The sequence below is a fragment of the Oncorhynchus mykiss genome, chromosome 21, assembly GCF_057628025.1.
Source record: "Oncorhynchus mykiss isolate SJ-2025 chromosome 21, ASM5762802v1, whole genome shotgun sequence".
NCBI classification, from domain to species: domain Eukaryota; kingdom Metazoa; phylum Chordata; class Actinopteri; order Salmoniformes; family Salmonidae; genus Oncorhynchus; species Oncorhynchus mykiss.
Window position 1 is genome coordinate 32,275,897 of NC_143042.1, and position 24,439 is coordinate 32,300,335.

At 42.7% G+C, this 24,439-nt stretch overlaps 1 protein-coding gene across 9 annotated transcripts in view; it reads left to right on the plus strand.

Annotated features, from left to right (window-relative positions):
- The window catches only part of col4a6 (collagen, type IV, alpha 6), a 165,273-nt gene that overhangs the window by 60,921 nt on the left and 79,913 nt on the right, over nt 1-24,439 (plus strand). The window lies entirely within an intron of this gene.

The window sequence follows — 24,439 nt, forward strand, 5'->3', positions numbered from 1 at the left end:
TCCTATTATAGATAGAGGGAATTGGATGTCTCTGCTGGTTTACTGGTTATGACACTGATGCTACTTATACCACGTTATTCTGAGACGGTCGAGAGCGTGTGCGTGTGTGCGCGTGTGTGTGGGTGTGTGTGTGTGTGTGTGTGTGTGTGTGTGCATGTGTGTGTGTGTGCGTAATGGAGAACTAAAATAAGTATTCTCAACAAGCCAACTGATTAATGTGGAGCCAGTGTGGGCAACACTTTACATTACAGACAGTGGCTAAAGACAAACTGATACACAGTGCCCAAGTGATTCAGATTGATGTGTTTCACCTTTGCTCTCAGGCCACATAGCTTGCCACTGGTTTGAGTCCCTAGATGTGTCTAACTAATCATTTGTGTGGTATTTGTATAGAATAGTATAGGTATTAAAGCTCAACCCGGTACATACCATTTCTCAATGATCCGTTTCCCATAGAGAGCCATGTGTTTGGAAAAAGTGCTAACCACACTAAATACCATGTCTCAGTGAGTGGTCTCTATGCAGTGTTAATGTGTAATTAAGGAGAGCTGGATGGGCTTCTGGCCCCAAGTCCACATTTATTTAGTACCCCTAGGTCATAAGTCCCCTAGGTCATAAGTCACGGTGTTAAGGCCATTTATGTGCCCCGTGACTTTATGTGCCCCTGTTTCCCAGCTCCTCATTGGGCTCTCAGTATGTGCATCCTGAAGAGTAGAAGAGCAACATTTGTCGGATAGTGTGGTCCCAAATGGCACCCTATTCTATATGTGCCCTGGTCAAAAGTAGTGCACTATAAAGGTTATAGGGTTCCATTTGGGAGGCTGATAGCTAGATATATGAGGATGGCAAGGGAGGGCATGGACTCATTTGACCATGTACTTTCAAGGAAAATGTCAAAGGTTGAGATTTCTAGGTTAGTGGAGGCAGAAGGACATAGAAGTGCAAATAAGTGAAAGAGGGTTAGGTTTAGTAAGTTCTATGATGTGTAATAACTTGCCCTGTCTCTCTCTCTCTGAGAGAGAGGGGAGAGCGAGAGAGCCTGCCTGCCTGCCTGCCTGCCTGCCTGCTATCCTTCCTTTTGTATCTCTCCCAGATTGACATTTCATTATAACGTGAAATGTCCCAGTGCAGCCTCAGGCTAGCACGTTTACCTCTGAAGAGTGTGTGCTTTAGTTTAGTTACGCAATGGAAACACTTAGATATGTCCCAATAGATACAGTTGAAGTTGGAAGTTTACATACACTTAGGTTGGAGTCATTAAAACTCATTTTTCAACCACCACAAATTTCTTGTTAACCAACTATAGTTTTGGCAAGTCGGTTAGGTCATCTGCTTTGTGCATGGCACAAGTCATTTTTCCAACAATTGTTTACAGACAGATTATTTCACTTATAATTCACTGTATCACAATTCCAGTGGGTCAGAAGTTTACATACACTAAGTTGACTGTACCTTTAAACAGCTTGGAAAATTCCACAAAAGTATGTCATGGCTTTAGAAGATTCTGATAGGCTTATTGACATAATTTGAGTCAATGGGAGGTGTACATGTGGATGTATTTCAAGGCCTACCTTCGAACTCAGTGCCTCACAGGACCACACAGCTGTCATACCGCTCAGGAAGGAGACGCGTTCTGTCTCCTAGAGATTAATGTACTTTGGTACGACAAGTGCAAATCAATCCCAGAACAACAGCAAAGGACCTTGTGAAGATGCTGGAGGAAACAGGTACAAAAGTATCTATATCCACAGTAAAACGAGTCCGATATTGACATAACCTGACAGGCCACTCAGCAAGGAAGAAGCCACTGCTCCAAAACCGCCATAAAAAAAGCCAGACTACGGTTTGCAACTGCACATGGGGACAAAGATGGTACTTTTTGGAGAAATGTCCTCTGGTCTGATGAAACAAAAATAGAACTGGTTGGCCATAATGACCATCGTTATGTTTGTAGGAAAAGGGGTAGGCTTGCAAGCCGAAGAACACCATCCATACCTTGAAGCACAGGGGTGACAGCATCATGTTGTGGGGGTGCTTTGCTGCAGGAGGGACTGGTGCACTTCACAAAATAGATGGCATCATGAGGGTGGAAAATGATGTGGATATATTGAAGCAACATCTCAAGACATTAGTCAGGAAGTTAAAGCTTGGTCGCAAATAGGTCTTCCAAATGGACAATGACCCAAGCATACTTCCAAAGTTATGGCAAAATGGCTTAAGGACAACAAATTCAAGGTATTGGAGTGACCACCACAAAGCTCAATCCTATAGAAAATTTGTGGGCAGAACTGAAAAAGCGTGTGCGAGCGAGGAGGTCTGCAAACCATTTCACATCCTTAAAATAAAGTGGTGATCCTAACTGACCTAAAACAGGGTATTCTTACCAGGTTTAAATGTCAGGAATTGTGAAAAACTGAGTTTAAATGTATTTGGCTAAGGTGTATGTACATTTCCGACTTTAACTGTGTCTATTTTCCATTTCTTTCAATATTTTCAAACAATTTCTGTATCAATTTATCTATTTGTGTAAAGAAGTGTTCCATAGTTACTCTATGACTGTGTTCCAAATGGCACCATATTCCCTATGGGCCCTGGTCAAAAATAGTGCACTATATAGGGGATAAGGTGCCATTTGGGATGCAGACTAGATCTAAGCCCTCTCTACACATGGCAGGAATTAAGAAATAGATAAGTGGTGAGGGGCGTTCTAGTCTGTAACAACTCTCATAATGAAGAACTGTGGGTTTCCGCCGAGCGATCTGTGTTGTTTCGACGGCCCACCCCAAACTGCCCGGGGACCCCCAACATGAAAGTAGTGTGTGTGTTTGTGTGTGGCAGACATTCTAGAATCGTACAGGGGTTACACACGCAACTTCAAACAGTCTGACGGTTTTGAAACCATATTTTGGTGTTTTAAAAAAAAACAATGGGATTCCTTCCCTTTTCTCACCTCTTTCCTCTCTTATTTTCTTTCTTCCCTCCTTTCTCCCTCTACCCCTGTGTCTGATTGTAAATCATCCATCTTTTTTTATCATCCCTCTTTCCCTCCCGTCTCTCTCTCTCTCTCCCCTACTCCGTGCACTTTCTCTTGTATCTCTCCCTCTCTCTTTCCCCCACTTTCCATTTCTATCCCCCTCTCCGCATTCTCTCACCCCCTTTCTCTATTCAGTGTTCAGGGTGTATTTAACTGGGTGCAATCAAAGTTTCTATGCTCTAATGGTCTGTAGGTAACTCTGTTGTTCCCTATTCACCCTGGCCCTGGGGACAAAAGAGAGGAGAGAGGGAAGCGAAAGAAAGAGGATAAGTTAGTAGCTGAACAAAAGAGACGTTCGGGGAGATATTTTAACGCGAGCCTGAAAGGGACATTGTTTGGAGGAGGAGAAAACAGAGGGATGGGTGGATGGAGGGGGGAAGGGAAAGGAGGGAAGAGATTCTCTCGCGAGTAATGAGGTTAATAAATGAGGGAACATGGTTTTCTAAATGTCCAAAGCCTTACAGTCATCATTGACCTCCCGGTCAGGGTTCTCTCTCATTGAGATAAGTATACATACATGCACGCACACACACACACACACTCACTCACACATACATACACACAGGGAAAATTCCTCTGGTTTAGATAGCTCAGCTAAGATTACAGTTGAAGTCGGAGTCATTAAAACTCGTTTTTCAACCTCTCCACAAATTTCTCGTTAACAAACTATAGATTTGGCAAGTCGGTTAGGACATCTACTTTGTGCATGACACAAGTAATTTTTCCAACAATTGTTTACAGACAGATTATTTCACTTATAATTCACTGTATCACAATTCCAGCGAGTCAGCAGTTTACATAGAAGCTTTTGATAGGCTAATTGACATCATTTGCGTCAATTGGAGGTGTACCTGTGGATGTATTTCAAGGCCTACCTTCTAACTCAGTGCCTCTTTGCTTGACGTCATGGGGAAATCAAAAGAAATCAGCCAAGACCTCAGAAAAATAATTGTAGATCTCCACAAGTCTGGTTCATCCTTGGGAGCAATTTCCAAACGCCTGAAGGTACCATGTTCATCTGTACAAAAAATCGTACGCAAGTATAAACACCATGGGACCACGCAGCTGTCATACCATTCAGGAAGGAGACGCATTCTGTCTCCTAAAGATGAATGTACTTTGGTGCGAAAAGTGCAAATCAATCCCAGAACAACAGCCAAGGACCTTGTGAAGATGCTGGAGGAAACAGGTACAAAAGTATCTATAAAACGAGTCCGATATCGACATAATCTGAAAGGCCGCTCAGCAAGGAAGAAGCCACTGCTCCAAAACCGCCATAAAAAAGCCAGACTACGGTTTGCAACTGCACATGGGGACAAAGATTGTACTTTTTGGAGAAATGTCCTCTGGTCTGATGAAACAAAAATAGAACTGTTTGGCCATAATGACCATCGTTATGTTTGGAGGAAAAGGGGGTAGGCTTGCAAGCCGAAGACCACCATCCTAACCGTGAAGCACGGGGGTGGCAGCATCATGTTGTGGGTGTGCTTTACTGCAGGAGGGACTAGTGCACTTCACATAATAGATGTCATCATGAGGAAGGAAAATTATGTGAATATATTGAAGCAACATCTCAAGACATCAGTTAGGAAGTTAAAGCTTGGTTGCAAATGGGTCTTCCAAATGGACAATGACCCCAAGTATATTTCCAAAGTTGTGGCAAAATGGCTTAAGGACAAGAAAGTCAAGGTACAGTATTGGAGTGGCCATCACAAAGCCCTGACCTCAAATTGGAGGGCAGAACTGAAAAAGCGTGTGCAACCGAGGAGGCCTACAAACCTGACTCAGTTACACCAGCTTTGTCAGGAGGAATGGGCCAAAATTCACCCAACTTATTGTGGGAAGCTTGTGAAAGGCTACCCGTAACCTTTGACCCAAATGAATCAATTTAAAGGCAATGCTACCAAATTCTAATTGAGTGTATGTAAGCTTCAATAATCAAGAGACCAGCAAGCAGCGATGGGGTCAGACAGCAAGAGCCACGGTCAAACTCCAACTGGTGTTCCCTATGCAGGTGCTGTCCAGCCATGATGACAAAAGAGGAATGTCTGCGATGCAACACATTCAATTTTGGACAGTTCTTACTGGAAAGGGTCACTGCAGACCGATTGGATTGTGTGTGTGACGGACCATCACAGTTCTGACACACATATGGATAGAGTGGTGCTGGAGACGTTCTTTAGAACCTCCAAGATCAACTGGCAGCAGCAGCCTAGACCACCTGGATCAGGAGGGCTAATGACAAACAAGTAAGTTGTTTTGCTGTCGATAGCTAGCTAGCAACATAAGCTCTCTTTTTACACAAGGGTAGTGTCGTTCAGTACAGTGTAATTTTGTGATCGGGAATTGGGCTTGCTAGAACCACCTAAAACCAAACTAGCCAAGTTGAGCTAGGTAGCTTTGTTTGCCATACCCAAAATGTACTGTAGACTAACATTATAGCTAGCGAATGTTATCTAGCTAGCCTTGCTAACTCATTATGAGAAAAACTGGAGATTTGTTTTGATGATGCTGACAAAGAGTAAAGGCATGACTTTGGCTTCATGACTCATATTGGTCTTTCAGTAACTATACCTGTGTGGTGTAGCTAGCTAAAGTGTGTCTGTGAGGTGTGTAATATTATGTTACAGTAGAAATGCAGAGAGTACACAATAGCATTTTTGTCATTCTCTTACAGACGTTGTGCATAGCTCAAGGGCACTTTGGCAAACTTTTCACCTACTCGGCTTGGGAATTCCAAACCAGCGACCTTTTGGTTACTGGCCCAACACTCTTAACCTCTAAACTACTGTACAAGCCGCCCCAGACAGGCAATATCGCCTGGTGGCCTACAGATTATTTTCTGAGTTTGTTCTATGTTGGGAGAAGCATGGCGGAGGACACCGAATCCCTTTGCCTGCGTGTGTTGTTGGGCCCATTCAAGCAATTTATCCCTCACACGATGGACAGTATGTTGGATACAAAGAAGTTGATTGACTCGAGGAGATGTGAAAGGTCCCATAACAACAATCTACCCTTGTATCAAAGAGACTACGAACACCTCACTGCATCCCCCAAAAACAAACCATACAGTATGCAAGTATTCCCTTTGTAAAACCGTGGTATTTATTAAAGGAGTTAGTAGTATATTTTCCTTCCACTGTATACTGTATATGTCATTCAAAACCATAACTGTTCCTGCATACTGCTGTGTAAACTCACCTCGGTCTCCAGAGCAAATAAACTTTGTCTTCAATACAAGTCATGTCTACCTATTTGCTACATTGACAGACTAATCTACTGTTTTATTGAAGCATGTTTACTTGCCAACAATTGAAAGTTGAAATGATACACCAGCTCCCTGCATTTTCTGTTGGGAGTAGGATTGTAGCTGGTGACTTCCAAATACATCTCATCAATATCACAATGAATTCATCCAGAAGTTTAAGTCAACACTTTACTGGTTTCTGATGCAGCTGGAATCATTTAGTCACTTGTCAGTACATTTGTAAAAAAGATGATATAAAATATTTTATCGAACTCTGAAAGTATTCAAAACCCCTTCACTTTCTCCACATTTTGTTACATTACAGCCTTATTCTAAAATTGATTAAATATTTTTTTTCCTCATCAATCTACACACAATAACCCATAAATGACACATTTATTAAACGTAAAAAACATAAATATCACATTTACATAAGTATTCAGACCCTTTACTCAGTACATTGTTGAAGCACTTACAGCCTAGAGTCTCTTGGGTATGACGCTACAAGCTAGGCACACCTGTATTTGGGGAATTTTTCCCATTCTTCTCTGCAGATCCTCTCAAGCTCTGTCAGGTTGGATGGGGAGCGTTGCTGAACAGCTATTTTCAGGTCTCTCCAAAGATGTCTGGGCACTGGCTGGGCCACTCAAGGACATTCAGAGACTTGTCCCGAAGCCACTCCTGCATTGTCTTGGCTGTGTGCTTAGGGTTGATGTCCTGTTGGAAGGTGAACCTTCGCCCCAGTCTGAGGTCCTGAGTGCTCTGGAGCAGGTTTTCATCAAGGATCTCTCTGTACTTCGCTCCGTTCATCTTTCCCTCGATCCTGACTAGTCTCCCAGTCCCTGCCGCTGAAAAACTTCCCCACAGCATGATGCTGCCACCACCATGCTTCACCATAGGGATGATATTGGCCAGGTGGTGAGCGGTGCCTGGTTTCCTCCAGACGTGATGCTTGGCATTCAGGCCAAAGTGTTCAATCTTGGTTTCATCAGACCAGAGAATCTTGTTTCTCATGGTCTGAGAGTCCTTTAGGTGCCTTTGGGTAAACTTCAAGTGGGCTGTCATTTGCCTTTTACTGAGGAGTGGCTTCCATTTGGCCACTCTACCATAAAGGCCTGATTGGTGGAGTGCTGCAGAGATGGTTGTTCTTCTAGAAGGTTCTCCCAGCTCTACAAATGATCTCTGGAGCTCTGTCAGATTGACCATTTGAGTTCTTGGTCACCTCTCTGACCAAGGCCCTTCTCCCCCTATTGCTCAGTTTGGCTCGGTGGACAGCTCTAGGAAGAGCCTTGGTGGTTCCAAACTTCTTCCATTTAAGAATGATGGAGGCCACTGTGTTCTTGGGGACCTTCAATGCTGCAGAATGTTTTTGGTACTCTTCCCCAGATCTGTGTCTCGACACAATCCTGTCTTGAAGCTCTACGGACAATTCCTTCCACCTCATGGCTTGCTTTTTGCTCTGAAATGCACTGTCAACTGTGGGACCTTAAATAGACATGTGTGTGCCGTTTTCAAATCATGTCCAATCAATTGTATTTACCACAGGTGGACACCAATCAAGTTGTTGATACATCTCAAGGATGATAAATGTAAACAGGATGCACCTCAACTAAATTTCGAGTCTCATAGCAAAGGGTCTGAACACTTACGTAAATAAGGTATTCCTGTTTTTCACTTTGTCATTATGGGGTATTTTGTGAAGATTGATGAGGAACCTTTTCAATTTAATCAATTTTAGAATAAGGCTGTAACGTAACAAAATGTGGAAAAAGTGAAGGTCTAAATAGTTCCCAAATGCACTGTATGTACAACAGCTAGCAATATCTATACCACAGTGCAGTTGTGAGCATACTAGGAATTCTACATGATACTACAACATCAGTATAACTGAAAATGGATGTTGTGTTGGCTGAATGTTCCAGGCAGGGTCCTGACTGTTCTTCAGCTGGTGAACGTGGTCTTGTGTTAGGCAATGGCAGCTGGTCTGGCAAAACTTCATGGGCTCAATGACCTTGGACTCATAGACTATACACTTTGGCTCTAACCAGCACCATGCAGTCCTTTCCTCCTCAGAGTCAGAGGATGTTGAGCTTGTTCCCGCCTGAAAGCTTTCATCCAATGGGTCTACGGAATCTGTACTACTAAAGCTAGTGTCAATGTCATAATTAGCAGCAACAGTATTAGTCTGTAGGACACACGCTAGTCAGTGATTAGCAAACATTTTACTACTTTGTCCCCACTCAAACAAGGTACTATATCCACCCACCCCCCTCATGTCAATAGATCATGTATACTAACGTTCACACACACTACCCACCCCCAACAGACACCAGTAATATCACATCTAATTTTTATTCATTTGGCAGACTGTCATGAGCAATTAGGGTTAAGTGCCTTGCTCAAGACCACATCGTCACCCACGCCATCCCTTCCTTACTAATAACTCTGCTTTTCTCCAATTTAGACTTCAAGCTTTGCCTAAACAATCAACTAATGTCTAGATCCAGTATATTTATTTGCTCATCATCGAATCATGGAAATATTTATATCATTTATATCAATATCATGGAAAGGTGACTTACTCTAGTTCCTGGTGCTGAGCTTGATGTTAATGCCGCTGCAGATGTTGATGGGATCGGACTCTGTAAATAGAACACATAGGCCAGTCACGTTAGTCTCTGCGGTAGTTAGTTAGCTTGCTAGGTAGCTAACGGTTAGATACGGTCCTGTAGGCTGTAGCTAACGTAACCTAACGTAGCTAACGTTAGCTTGCAAAGTTACAAATCACCTCGCCAGATAGCAGCTGGTTAATTACATTGATTTGCTTTCGAATGTCAAGCCATAGTAAAATGAAAGCTAGCTAGCTCGATTTCGGGTTTACATAAACAAATGTAGTTTGCTAGCTAGCTAATTAGCTAAGTTAACTAGATAGCCAATTCAAAACATAACTTGTAGCAGTTATCGCGCTAGTTAACTATTGCATTCATGTCGTTGTCGCCTTTACACCGGCACTGTAGATAGCCTAAGTAAATCAGCACCGTTGGAAAGCTGGGATTCCCCTTTATTAAATAGTAGTCATGTAAAAAATATTCTAAGAATAGCCTAATTGACAAATAACTTGCTGTGCATAGATCTCCCTTGAAACATTCATATTTGAGCCTTGTATATAAGCATGTCTAGTTAGTTACCTTGCTTTGAAGTAGCCTACCTCATCAATTTGATCCCTGATTCATTGAATGAGGGAATCCTTTTATAAAGACAAAAGTATTTGATTGTAATGTTGCAATATTTTATGTCAAGGGTGGCAACCATCCTCCAGGATAGCTACTGGGTGTGCAGGCTTTTGTTCAAGCCAGCTGCTTAACAGGACCTTGATAAGCAGACTTGGGTGTTTTCAGGGCTGGAACAAAAGCCAAGCCTGCACACCCAGGAGCTCTCCAGATGGAGGGTTGACCACATGTGACTAACAGTGCAGTTCTACTTTATGGTGGGTAAAATGCCTTTGAACAAGGGCACAACGGCAGGACAACGTGGGATCAGGCACAGCAGCCTTCCAGTGTCAGTAATGCTTACTTTTTAATGTAGGCTATGATAATAGTCATGAACATTTGGTTAAAAGTAGTAGAGAAGTCATGGAACATGTGTGGGAACCCTTAACAGTGAATAATCAGAGGTCGCTATAGCATAATGCTCTTTGTGAATTTCGGTGAACATAGTCTAATAGACCGACTTGGAAAAAGACAGCTCCTGCACTTCTTTCATCCCAAGTCGAGCACTGGTTCTAATGATTACGTTTTCAGGTTTGACAAGGAGGACCTGATTGAACCACCCCCCCGTGTTTGTGTGTGTGTGTGTGTGGATGTGTGTGTGTGTGTGTGTGTGTGTGTGTGTGTGTGTGTGTGTGTGTGTGTGTGTGTATTTAGGGGGTCAGTGTAGGTGGAATTTCCCCATGTGTGAACAGACTCGGTAAGGCTGACTACCAATGGTATGGATGACACATCGCCCCCTGTGGCCAGCTTAGAGTACTGACGGACTGGACAGACGGATGGATAACACACACGCCAACATTGAATGCAGATGATACTGTGTAAACACACACACACACACACACACACACACACACACAGTCCGTCAACATCAGTGGCTGTCGACACACACGGTCTATTCCCCCACCAGCCCTCCCTTGGCTTCTGTGTCAGAAAAAGGAAAAGGAGCAGAGCTCGCACCTCTCCAGGCAAAACAATTGTTTTCTATAAGTAGATCCTGGCTGGCAGCGTCGGAAGGATACACCGAGGTAATGTAAGGCGTTCCTTGGCCGGGTGGCGGGATACAGTAAGGTAATGCAATGTGCGCCTTGGCTAGGTAGCCTGTAACGGTGGGCAGAGATCTCAGCACACAACAGATACTAAAACACAAAACAGTCACGTCATCATGCCTTGTCCCTGACCATGTGACCTGACCAGGAAAAACTGCTGACTCATAATAAGACTCATGTTCTCCCAGGCCCACAATGAATGAGAGCCAATCAACTAAGACAGTTAGAACCAATGACAAGCATGCATTCTTTTGATGCTCATACACAACAATGTCAAACGTAACTATTCTCATAGGAACCCTGCCATGAGCTGATCTAGGGTCAGTTTTGCCTGTTAGATCACAATTCGTGATCATCATTCGTACTCTATGGCCCCAGATCGTTACATGTGAATCTGGTGAAACATCATCCCTATTCCCATAGGAGCCCTGTGTTATGCTCACATGCAGTAAAGTATGAGCTATTACTGTAAACTCGAAAAACAAGAGATCATCGAAAACCTTTTGAACTACCCCCCCTGTTATTATTATTATTAAAGTTAATAATAATATGCATAACAATATCAACAATAACACAATATTTTAGTTCTCAATGTTTATTATGAGTTTAGTTGCAAAGCAGAATAAAAAATAATAAAAATATGAGGTAAACTCCCAGCAGAGCCTAAAGTCCAATGGGTATATCCTCTGGCGTGTTGATGTTAATGTGTTTATGTTCTCCGTATCCATAGCCGGAAGGATTTTGCAGTGCATGGTGATCGAACAGGTTTCCTGTTATATTCATCAGAGGTGTAGGTAGGAGGAAGTCTGTGAATCCAAAAAAATAGCAATTATACAGATGATTAACAAAATATGCACACAACAATATTCCTACCTTGGTTTTTGTGGTGAATGTGAATGAAAAAAACTGTTTTGGTAATAGGTTTCATACACATACCTTGTCCATAATGTAGAGGCCTCTGGGATATTCATTGAAGAGGTAAGGGAGGAGGATGGTAAATGTAATCTGCATAACATACCAATACCAATTGACATACCTTTGTATGCCCCATTGTCTGTATACCTGCAGACACAAAAGTGAGGAGTTCAGTCATCTGCACGCATTACAGCTAGCCTTCAACATATTCTTTCCTCTTTGTTGACAGACTTCCATTGAATTGTGTCCATTTTCTGTTTTAGAAAGATTTGCATAAATATGAAAAGATAGATGGTATCATCATAAAACTATATCAAGATTAGATCATACAAGGGACAAACCTTACCTTAAATTGAGGAGATCTTTACATTTTTCAATGAATTGCCAGCACCTGCTGTCCTTTCAAATTAAATTCCAAATGTTTCAGTTGGGCAGTCAAGTTCATGCGAGAACCCCCACCTCCTATTGGGGTTCTTGGAAGAACCTTTTGGGGGCCATTTTCAGTGCCAAGAACCTTAAGGTTCTTCAAAGAACTTTGAGGATATTAGAAGAACCCTGTTGAACCCCTAATTGTTTAAGTGCATAAGCTGTTAATCTCGCTATGGGCCAACACACACACACACACACACACACACACACACACACACACACACACACACACACACACACACACACACACACAGTAGCAGCATTAGAAAGGTGGTGTGAACCCTATGATCTTTAGCCTAGTTATTATCTCCTAATGTTGGCCCCACAGGCACCCCTCACTCCTCCACTTACACCCTCTTATGTGTGCCACAAAAGGGCCCCAGTTACACCCCTTGCTTTAGGGAGGAAGAATCACTCCATAGAATCACTCCATAGAACATGTTGAGAGTTCACTCATTATAACGTCATGACATTATGTGGGCTGTCGTACTTCATCTAGAAGATTGACGAGAAGTGAGATGAGAGACGTGTGTGTCTGTGTGTCTGTGTGTGTGTGTGTGTGTGTGTGTGTGTGTGTGTGTGTGTGTGCGTGTGTGTGTGTGTGTGCGTGCGTGTTTGCTTGTTTGATTAGGGATAAATGAGAGGCCAGTTTGAACAGCTGTGATTTTGCCCTTGTCAGAGTAGTTTAAACTAGGCCCCTAGACACTGATTTAAGGTCAGTTCTTCACTGCTCTCCCATAATGGTTTAAGACTAGGATTTGTGGAGATAATCTGACTTTAGATCTGTACCTAGGGGTAAATTGCATCCTGGTATCTCTCTGTGTCTGGAGAGACTCATACAGACCTTCCCAGTGAAACCCAGGTGTAGTTAGCCTGCTGTGTAAGCTACGCTAACTGGAAGTGTAAATCTCTATCTGAATGTGTATTGCAAATATTAGCGTTAGCATTCATATCTGTTGTGGTATTACATTGTGATCTGTTTATTTTTTATTTATTTTTATTTTTATTTAACCTTTATTTAACCAGGTAGGTGTGTACTCTCTGTCTGTCTTGTGTTGGATTGTCTGTATAAACTGTTTGTAGTTAGATATTAAAGTGTGCTCTGTAAAAACACTCATATCGGATGTAATCAATACTGGCTTATTATACAGTGTGCATAGCAGTGGGAAGTATTATTCTTAAGGATATGTTGACTTATCTTTCCCACTGCTGTGATGACATTGGGATTGGAATTCTGGCTCCTGATTGATTATTGATATCACTTTTTGCCCGCCATTATTGTATATTTACATGTCAGGGGTGTTTTGATAGAAAGAGGAGATATAAAACTATAGTCTATTGTTTTGTTTTTTCTCTTCCCCTACAGTATCTGTCGCTTCAGTGCGTTATGGAAGGTACATGTAAACAGAGGGACTCCTCCTTTCCAATAATTGGAAACACATACATTCTTTCTGTCAATGGTTGCTGTAGGCGACGGGCATGGCGGCATGCCAACCTGGGCCAGCGCTGCCATTGGGCATGGTGATTTAGGAGAGAGATAAGGAGGGACACGGCAGCGGTCGCTGTGGTTTCCACCTTGTGTTGTTGATTCTGGAAGCCTTAGAGCACTATGACATCACAGATTAGAGGGTTGATAATACAGTTCAGAGAGTTCATAATCTTGCATCATAACATATCCATTCCATAGAATTGTTATATGCAGGATCAGTGGAGGGAATTGAACCCAGTGAATTGAACACATTGAACCAACTGAATTGAGTGAATTGAACCGAGTGAATTGAGTGAATTGAACTAAGTGAATTCAGTAAACTTATAACAAGGATCAGAAACATTTGTTTGATCTCAGTCAGGGCTGCATCGGGCCAACGGGGGCATTGGCTATGTCTTCCAAGTGGTCCCAGAGCCAGGAGATATAGGACACCGATCGGAAGTTCGACATTCTGGCTGATGGATGGCTTGCTGGCAGAATGGAAGAACCGAGATCAGACATCTAAACTTAGAAAGTCAACAGAGCAGGGAGAGGCGAGATAAGAGATTGTGTTTTATTTGATTCATTTAACCTTTATTTGATCAGGGAGTCATACTGAGACCAAGGTCTCTTTTACAGATGAGCCCTGAATGACATAAATTACAGAAAATACACACATCAAAATAAAAATACCAAATGCAAGCAGAAAGAAAAACATGGTCATAAAAAATTTAATTGGCCTCGAGGCACCAAAACATCACATTTCTAAACACGTTGAAGATTGTTCCACAAATAAGGTGCAAAAAAACTCTAATTGGATTTACGTAGAGGCCAAAGACATTTCCAGAGTTAGCCATCGCTAAGACTGGGTGTGGTAACTAATATGTCTAAAGTTTGATAATGACGTTAGGTTCAGTGGGACTTTATAAATGAAAACATAGAAATGTATCAACCTACGTGACATCATGTGACCAACATATCTTGAGAGAGAGAGAGAGAGAGAGAGAGAGAGAGAGAGAGAGAGAGAGAGAGAGAGAGAGAGAGAGAGAGAGAGAGAGAGAGAGAGAGAGAGAGAGAGAGAGAGAGAGAGAGAGAGAGAGAGAGAGAGAGAGAGAGAGAGAGAGAGAGAGAGAGAGAGAGAGAGAGAGAGAGAGAGAGAGAGAGAGAGAGAGAGAGAGAGAGAGCAGGTTGAGAACCACTGCTCGAGAGGATACGGTAGATTTTCGGGAGAATGTGTGTATGATGTGTGTGTGCATGACAAGTTCAGGAGTGTGTGTGGCGTGTGTTGTCTTCTCCAGCCTTCAGTACCTGTCCTACATGTTAGGGCATTGGCACACCGCACAGCCTGTCTTCTCACCCGGACAGATTCTATGCTCTTCCCTCCTAAGCCTCTTCATCTTGAGAAATACACCCCTTCGGGTGGAAAAATACAGTATGGTACTCTATGTATTTGTGTTATTGCAGTAAAAGTTCCAACATGCCTGGGATAATACAGTGTATTGTATTGGTCATATCACAGCCCTACCCTCCGGCGTCATCTTGGTGAAGATGGCGCCCGGAGGGTAGGGCTGCCGTCTTATCGGCTCTTAACCAACCATGCAAAAAAAATATATTTTTGCATTGTTCATAACTTGTTTTGTACGTAATGTTGCTGCTACCGTCTCTTATGACCGGAAAGAGCTTCTGGACATCAGAACTGGGATTATTCACGTCAAATTGTAGTTCTTCTTAAATGAGTCGGACACAAGGGATATACTACGGCCATCCGACCCGGCCCAGAAACCCGTGATTCGCTGGAAAAGGAAACGTAGGTTTCGCGGAAAGACATGAGTATCAGGCGACGAGTGGCTAATCTGCCCTTACCTTCTGTTCTGTAGCTAACGTTCAATCGCTGGAAAATAAATGGGACGAACTGAAAGCACGTATATCCTACCAACGGGACATTAAAAACTGTAATATCTTATGTTTCATACAGCTGTCGGGTTATACACTCTATCGGCAGGACAGAACAGCAGCCTCTGGTAAGACACGGTGCGGGGTCCTATGCATATTTGTAAACAATAGCTGGTGCACAATATCTAAGGAAGTCTCAGGGTTTTGCTCGCCTGAGGTAGAGTATCTCATGATAAGCTGTAGACCACACTATCTACCTAGAGAGTTTTCATCTGTATTTTCGTAGCTGTCTACATAACACCACAGACCGAAGCTGGCACTAAAACCACACTCAATGAGCTGTATTCCACCATAAGCAAACAGGTAAACGATCATCCAGAGGCGGCGCTCCTAGTGGCCAGGGACTTTAATGCAGGGAAACTTAAATCAGTTTGACCTAATTTCTATAAGCATGTTAAATGTGCAACCAGAGGGAAAACAATTCTAGACCACCTTTACTCCACACACAGAGACACATACAAAGCTCTCCCTCGCCCTCCATTTGGCAAATCTGACCATAACTCTATCCTCCTGATTCCTGCTTACAAGCTAAAATTAAAGCAGCAAGCACCAATGACTTGGTCTATAAAAAAGTAGTCAGATGAAGCTACAGGACTGTTTTGCTAGCACAGACTGGAATATGTTCCAGAATTCTTCCGGTGGCATTGAGGAGTACACCACATCAGTCACTGGCTTTATCGATAAGTGCATCGAGGACGTTGTGCACCCAGGGATGGTACATACATTACAGGCAACATTCGCACTGAGCTAAAGAGTAGAGCTGCCGCTCTCAAGCTTATAAGAAATCTCGCTATGCCCTCCAACGAACCACCAAATCCTGGACTTCCTGATGGGCCGCTCCCAGATGGTAAGGGTAGGTAACAACACATCCGCCATGCTGATCCTCAACACAGGGGCCCCTCAGGGGTGCGTGCTCGGTCCCCTCCTGTACTCCCTGTTCACTCATGACTGCAGTGCCAAGCACGACTCCAACACCATCATTAAGTTTGCTGATGACACAACAGTGGTAGACCTGATCACCGACAACAATGTGACCTCACATGAAGGTATGCTACTGAGATAATGAGTTTGTTTGTTTATTTTGATCCCCAGTAGCTTTTGCAGAAGCAGCAGCTACTTTTCCTGGGGTGCTTCCTTAGCTAAAGGTCAGCTGCTGAGCTGAAGGGATGCTACTGGGCTAAAGGTCAGGAATTGACATTGATTGATGTCAGGTGATTGTCTACTGGTATTTGAGGCAGTATTCACGTCACACAAGGACACTAGCTCTGAGGGACACAATTCACATGATTGATAACAATAGCTATGTCATTTTGTACTAATCAATCAAACGTAAGGTTATATTCAAGAAATACCTGTAAAGAGAAGATGATATGTGGCATTAGCCAAACATGCAGTCCTGCCAATACAGTTTGGACTTGTTGCAGTAAAACGGTCTTTCTCTTGACAGAGTGGGTTGGGGGCATGGCATACCTAAACCAAATCCCTTGGCCCCCTATTGGCCCCTTTTGTCTTCAACACGACGGGATTGACATGGAATTTAGAGTTTAGTAGCTCAGTTTCCAAACAGTTGCCTTGTGGAACTGTCATAAACCGTCTGAACTTGTGTCCGGGCACCTGTTTACATGTTCTCTCGTTAGAGAAAGATATGAGGCACCTGTTTACATGTTCTCTCGTTAGAGATAGATATGAGGCACCTGTTTACATGTTCTCTCGTTAGAGAAAGATATGAGGTCTGGAAGCAGCTTAGGGTACTCCAGTCCTCAGTTTACTTTAGCCTAGCCAGGTTCACTGTAGTCGGTATCAAATCAAAACCAAATCAAATTCAAATGTATTTGTCACGTGCGCCGATGACGACAGGTGTAGGTAGACCTTACAGTGAAACGCTTACTTACAAGCCCTTAAACCAACAATGCAGTTTTAAGAAAAAATTGTCTTAAGAAAGTATTTACTAAAATAAACTGAAGTAAAAAATAAAGGAAAAAAATACATAATAATTAAAGAGCAACAATACCGGGGGTACAGAGTCAATGTGCGGGGGCACAGGTTAGTTGAGGTAATTGAGGTAATATGTACGTGTAGGTAGAGGTAAAGTGACTATGCATAGATATGGGTGATACAGTCGGTTAGGCTACAATTGCGTTTCGCAAGAAGAATTCATAGGTTTAGTGGGAGAAACACAAAGTGGAACATTCCCATAGATGTTTACCGGTAAAACACACACACACACACACACACACACACACACACACACACACACACTCCCATTCCCCCCACCATAACCTTCCAAATGATCTAGCTTGCTGTTTACGAAATGTGAAAAATAAATCTGATATTGATTAAGGATGATCACCACGTCTTTTGTCATGAAGTGCAGGTAGCCTAGCAGTTAAGAGCATTGGGCCAGTAACCAAAAAGGTCTCTGGTGTGAATCCCCAAGCCGACTATGTGAAGAATCTATTGATGTGCCCTTGAGCAAGACACTTAACCCTAATTGCTCCTTTAAGTCTCTCTGGATGAGAGTGTCTGCTAAATGACTCAAATGTAATTGTGTTAACAATATTTACAATATTTTGCTTTGGTTCCTGTTTGGATTCATTTACACAACAACTTCCTCTACTTGCTAAGGATGGCCTCTTATTGGATGGCCCACATTGGTGGATACTTTATGAGTATGTTTCTCTCTCCCACTCCCTACTCTCTTCTTTTCCTTTCTCTATGACATCTCTTCATCTTCCCTTTTCATCTCTCCCTCTCGTGTTGTTTTCCCTCTATATCACCGTAACAGAGTCAGAGTGAGGTCAGATATACACCACCTGTCACACAGACTGACACACGTTGACAGACCAGACTACTAGATTTACATTTACTCCCTTTAGTCCCTTTAACAACATCCCATCTCTCACACAAAAGGTCCCTCCATTCCTCTACTCCTCCATTCTTCCATCCCTTCATCCCTCCAGCCTTCTCTTCTTTAACAACGTACATTATTTATTTTTTACAGAAAGGACAGGAAAGACATGTGGCTAATGTGTACTCTCTCGCTCCCTCTCTTTCCTCGATCATTCCATCCATCACTCCATCTTGCCATCCCTCCATCCATCTCTCATCAAAGACCCACTAAGGCAGGTTTAGTCGGTTTTCTTTGCATGACAGTTTGTTAACATCATGGTCAAATACAGTATGCACTACCTGATGAGGTCACTCAGAGATCAGTCAATCAGGTTTAACTGTCAACGAGGGACTTTTATGTTGTCAGGCAGGGTTAGGGAGTAACTGATTACATGTACATGTAATCTGTTACATGTAATCTGATTACAAAATAATTTTACCAACAAAAATATTGTAATCATATTACAGATACTTTTGAAAAACTAGATAATTACTTCTTGGATTACTTTTACATTTTTTTTTTGTCTTCTGTTTTCTCAATGACATTTAATTCAGCTTTGAAAAAAGGCTCATGATTAAGTTTGTTCCATCTGAGCGAGACTTACCTGACCACAAGTCAGAGACCACTATGACACACCAAATGTTTGTTGGATCCTTTTTGTCTTCTTCTTTGGCCTCTTAAAGGGAAAGTAATCCGATTACATTACTGAATGGGGGGGGGGGGTTGTGTCGAGGAGCTGGGTAACACTTTGATTGACAGATAGTGGAGTGATGAGGTATGATCTAGCACTTAGTAAACAGGGAGACTTCTGGGAAGAAACACAGAGGGGCAATACTAAGGCCTGAATGTGTGTCAGAGCAGTGATGTGATTATTAAGGTGGATGTTTAATAGCACTGAGGTATGTACCTGGTGTTTACTCTGTCAAGTATAAGCAAATAGGTCTGATTGATTGATAAACATTGGTTAAATATTGAGAGACAACATTGGGTTACTTGGAGATGACAGACTCACATCTGTATGTCAATGGCTGTTGGATGTTGGATGTAGTGTGTGTCTGTATTTGTGCGTGCTTGTCTGTGTGCAATATTTTGTGAATGGTAAAGAAAATCTCAAAGAACCCTCCTCATTGAGAACACGTTCTACGACAGGCATAGAAGTCCACCCAATCCAAGGCAGCTCCTTCTGCTCCAAAGCCTGTTTCATCTCTTATCTCAACACAGAAATTAAATCCTCATCTCTCTCTCTCTCTCACTCACTCACTCTCTCTCTCTCTCTCTCTCTCTCTCTCTCTCTCTCTCTCTCTCTCTCTCTCTCTCGCTCTCGCTCTCTCGCTCTCTCCTTGTTTGTCAGAGAGTGTAAATGAATCCTTCTCTCCCGCCCCGAAGGGTGTGTGTGTGTGCGCTCGTGTGTGTGTGTGTGTTAGGCTTGGGCTGTATAACGTATACCAGGATATTTTGAAATGCAGGGGTAACTTAGTTAACTATCTAAGTAAGATGTGCCAAATAAATTATCTCCAGCTCAGGGCTCCAGCTATGCATTTGGTTTGCTAGCTTGCAAGATCTTCTTAGTTACAGTATTGACTATCAATCCCCTCCTGGATAAAGATCCCATCTGCCTAAATTGTTTTGTACAGAATTTTATTCGTATTTTTATTATATACCGTGTATATATTATGTTTGGAAAGAAATAGCGCCCCTTGTGTGCACTGCCTGTAATACCGTATACCCCGTTTTGGTACAGGAACGGTATTACGGTATGAAAATCTGGATACCGCCAAACCCTAGTGTGTGTGTGTGTGTGTGTGTGTGTGTGTGTGTGTGTGTGTGTGTGTGGGGCCGCAGATTAGTCCTTAAGTTCCACCCTATTGTACATCTCCCCCACTGGCTTTTCATAGGGAATCAGGGAAAGTAGAAAGTCAAGGTGTGGTGTCTTTAAATGAATAATCCTTTAGAAGACACTCACACACACAAACACACGTACACACACACATACACACTTGGCGTGGGAACCCAATAGAGTAGGGCATCAACATGTGCGGTAGGATACTTTCACATCAGGATTTTGACTGAGCTGGAAGCTGAATAGAGAGAGAGGGAGTCCCATGACAAAAGTTTGACGGCTCCCTTTTCTTTGTCTTTTTGTCTCTCCCAGTGTTATTTTTCTCTCTTTCTGTTTTATCCATTGTTCGTTGACAGGCCTATGTCTGTGTATCCATGTGTTTCTCTGCGCACATGTCTGAAGTAGCATGTGGAGACCATGGCCTCTCTCTTTCTGTCTTTACGCTCTCTCTCTTTCTTTCTCTCTTTTTCTGTCTTTACTCTCTCTCTCTTTTTCTCTCTCGTTCTCCCACTCTCTTTGTCTCCCCCTCTCTCTCCCTCTCCCTCTCCCTCTCCCCCCCTCTCTCTCTCTCTCTCTCTCTCTCTCTCTCTCTCTCTCTCTCTCCCTCCAGTGGAGTAACCTTGCCCTGCTTCTGTCACTCTGATTAGCATGAGTGTGGAGATCAGAGGAAAGAGTGCAGGAAAGAGAGGGAGAACTTGACCAACAGAGAGAGCGAGGAGAGAGGGCAGACTTTCCTTTCCCTCTCTTTCTATCTACCCCCCCCCCACCCCCCCTCCTTCACTTGTATTTGTTAGAGAACCCCCCTGTAAGAGTGAGGTCAAGAGTTTCAGGAGGTAGCTAGTGACATGTCTGCTGGTCATGTGAAGTGGTCTATGATCTATGAACCTGGGACTGTGTTTGCTCAACGTTTCAGCCGCAACAACCTGTAGGGGTGTTCACCATGCACCTTGTGGTGTACACACACACACACACACACACACACACACACACACATTCACATCTGTATGGCCAGACACCACAACAGACTGTGAGGTCCTCTTACAGGGCCCCTGGGATCCTGGGCCTAATTCCATATAACTTTGGCCTTGCATTCCTACCCCTGTCCCTTCACCTATCACATCCCCTACCCTTTCACCTCCACGAGGGGCCCTCCATGAGGGGTATAACTTACACTCACACTACAATCACGAACACACTACCCGTACAGACACACACATAGCTATCACAACCACCTCACTCTTTACAACCCACATCCGTACAGCTCCAAACCCTGTCACCTTTCGCACCCCCTCAAACCCCCCCCCCCCCCCCCCCCCCCTCTCCTCTCACCTCAACCTGTATTCAGGGGTAGATGTAAAATAGTAAATGAAAATCCGGGGCACTCAAATTAATATGATGTGCTACTTTTGGTATGGTATGGTATGGTATGGTATGGTATGTGTTCATTTGTGGTTTTCCATCATCCATTTCGTATGATATGTTACAAATAACAATTTGATATTTTACGAATTGCAATTTGTACAATATTTTAAGAATTTGCAATACATATGATATGAATTCCAATTTGTTGTGGCTAACGTTGGTTGGGTGGCTAACGCTGGGTGGCTAATATTAGCAAATCCAGGGGTTAAGGTTATGGGAAGGGTTAGCTAACATGATAAGTAGTTGTAAAGTAGCTAAAAACAGTAAGTAGTTGCAAATTAGCTAAAATGCTAAAGTTGTCCACGGTGAGATTTGAACACGCAACCGCTGGGTTGATAGACGTTCCCATTATAAGCCTACCTATCGATGCCGACCAACCACCCTCCTTTCATTTTTGTCTTCAATAACCTTCTGTTTCATGTAACCATACCAAATGTAACATGTACTAATTTGAGTGTCCCGGGTTTTTGTTTACTGTGCCACGTCTAGTCTATGAGACCAGGCTGCTCACCTCCCCAGGACGCAACCGACACCCTTTCATCCCTAATCGCATTGAAACGCCATCCCTGACCCTTGACCTCTAGCTAGCCCCTAGCTGGCCCCTAGGAGCCCCTAGCCCAGGACTGCTGCTGGGTTGTTTTAATCCTCTATGAAAGGACCTATATTGCATTGTTCCCGGTCCCAGACGGTCTCAACATTGACTGACTGACAGACTGACTGGCTGTTCATGAGTAGGCTTCGACTCTGTGTGTAGACCTACACACAGAGTTTCTCACATGAGAGGTTGTTTTCCGTTCCCGCTCTGGTTTCTAAGAAAGGAGCATGCGCATTGTTCTGTGAATGGGCTTTGGTATGTGTGAGATGGCTTATGTACTTTATCTATGCTAATAGTGTGATGGATTTGAAGTTGTTGTAGGTATTCCAACGAAGCATAACGTGCAAGGACTATTGAGACATGCACCTATCTTAAAAGTCCCTGCATTGGTTAACTGTTCATTTTAGAATTGATTTAAAAAAAAGAAGAAAATGAAAGCACCATGTGGCCTTGCACACAAAGACAAGTCTGACATGCTTTTAAGATATGTGCCTGGTCGGTCCCTCAGATCCTCTGGCCTTTTAGTTGTTCCAAAGGTCATAACCAAACATGTTGGTGAGTCTAGCCTTCAGCCACCATGGTCCTGACATTTGGAACAGCCTGCTGAAGGATCCGAGGGCCTCAGAAACTGTAGAAACCTTTTTAGAAACCTTTCTAGCTGTGCTTTTCAGTCATGCTACAGTATCTATTTTATTGATTTTATCCCATTTTATATATCTTAAACATTTTAATCTATTTTAATGCATCTCTCAGTCCACTGTTATTAGTGTTTTTTTTGTTTACTCTCTTAATTTGTCCAACTTTGTTTTACCGTCTCGTTTGTATCTTTCTCACCTTTTATTATTTTATTTCGGACTTTGAAATGCATCCGCTTTCTTTAAGAAATGTGCTTGATGAATAAAGGTTGATGTGATTATTGAAATGGGCAGGGGGAGACGTTTTAAAATGTGTATTCATTTTGAACAAAAGCTGCATTAAGGTTGACGCGTGATTGATAAACTACGATAGCAGATCCCCTATGTGTTCCCCATGTAAGAGCTCTACTTATAAGATAGTGGTTAGACTGGCCTGGTATGTGGCACCCGGTCTTTTCCTCTCTATTTCTGATCATTTCAAACATGTTAAATGTGTTGTGTATTTGTGTCAGTGGCATGATCAAACCCACTACGCATCTTTAACAAAAAAATCACGGCGGTTGTTTATTCCTCATATAACACTTTACATCGTCATAAGATATTAGTTAGCAGACGTGGATCCAAATTATAGATCAAACACTTATTCTATATTATTCCGTTGGTTCAATTGTACCCGGCAAAGACAATCAAATCAAATGGAGCACTTGAAAGTGTTGGTCCTAGAGGTTAAGCCTGGTACTGTATGTGGTTCTCTCTCGCAACTCAATTCAAAGGGCTTTTTTTGGCATGGGGAACATATGTTTACATAACCAAAGTAAATGGAATAGGCAATAAAACAAAAGGGAAATAAACAAGGGAAAGATGAGTAAACATTACACTCACAAAAGTTTTTAAAAGCGTATAGAGGTTTCAAATGTTTTATTATTGGCTATGTACAGTGTTGTAAAAGTGTGCACGTAGTTGAAGTATAAAAGGGAAAAGTATTCAGACCCCTTGACTTTTTCCACATTTTGTTACGTTTACAGCCTTATTCCAAAATGGATTAAATACATTTTTAAAAATGATCCGCAATCTACACACACTACCACATCATGGCACAGCGAAAACAGATTTGGGGGAATTTTTGCAAATGCATTAAAAATCCAAAACAGAAATATCTTATTTACATAAGTATTCAGACCCTTTGCTATGAGACTCGAAATTGAGCTCAGGTCCATTCTGTTTCCATTGATCATCCTTGAGGTGTTTCTACAACTTGATTGGTGTCCACCTGTGGTAAATTCAATTCATTGGACATGATTTGGAAAGGCACACGCCTGTTTATATAAGGTCACACAGTTGACAGTGCATGTCAGAGCAAAAACCAAGCCATTAGGTCGAAGGAATTGTCCATAGAGCTCCGAGACAGGATTGTGTCAAGGCACAGATCTGCGGAAGGGTACCAAAAATTGTCTGCAGCATTGAAGGACCCCAAGAACACAGTGTCCTCCACCATTCTTAAATGGAAGAAGTTTGGAACCACCAAGGCTCTTCCCAGAGCTGGCAGCCGAGCCAAACGGAACAATCGGGGGAGAAGAGCCTTGGTCAGGGACGTGACCAAGAACTTGTTGGACACTCTGGCAGAGCTCTAGAGTGTACCTGTTTTAGCTTTGTCATTATGGGGTATTGTGTGTAGATTGATGGTGGGAATTAAAAA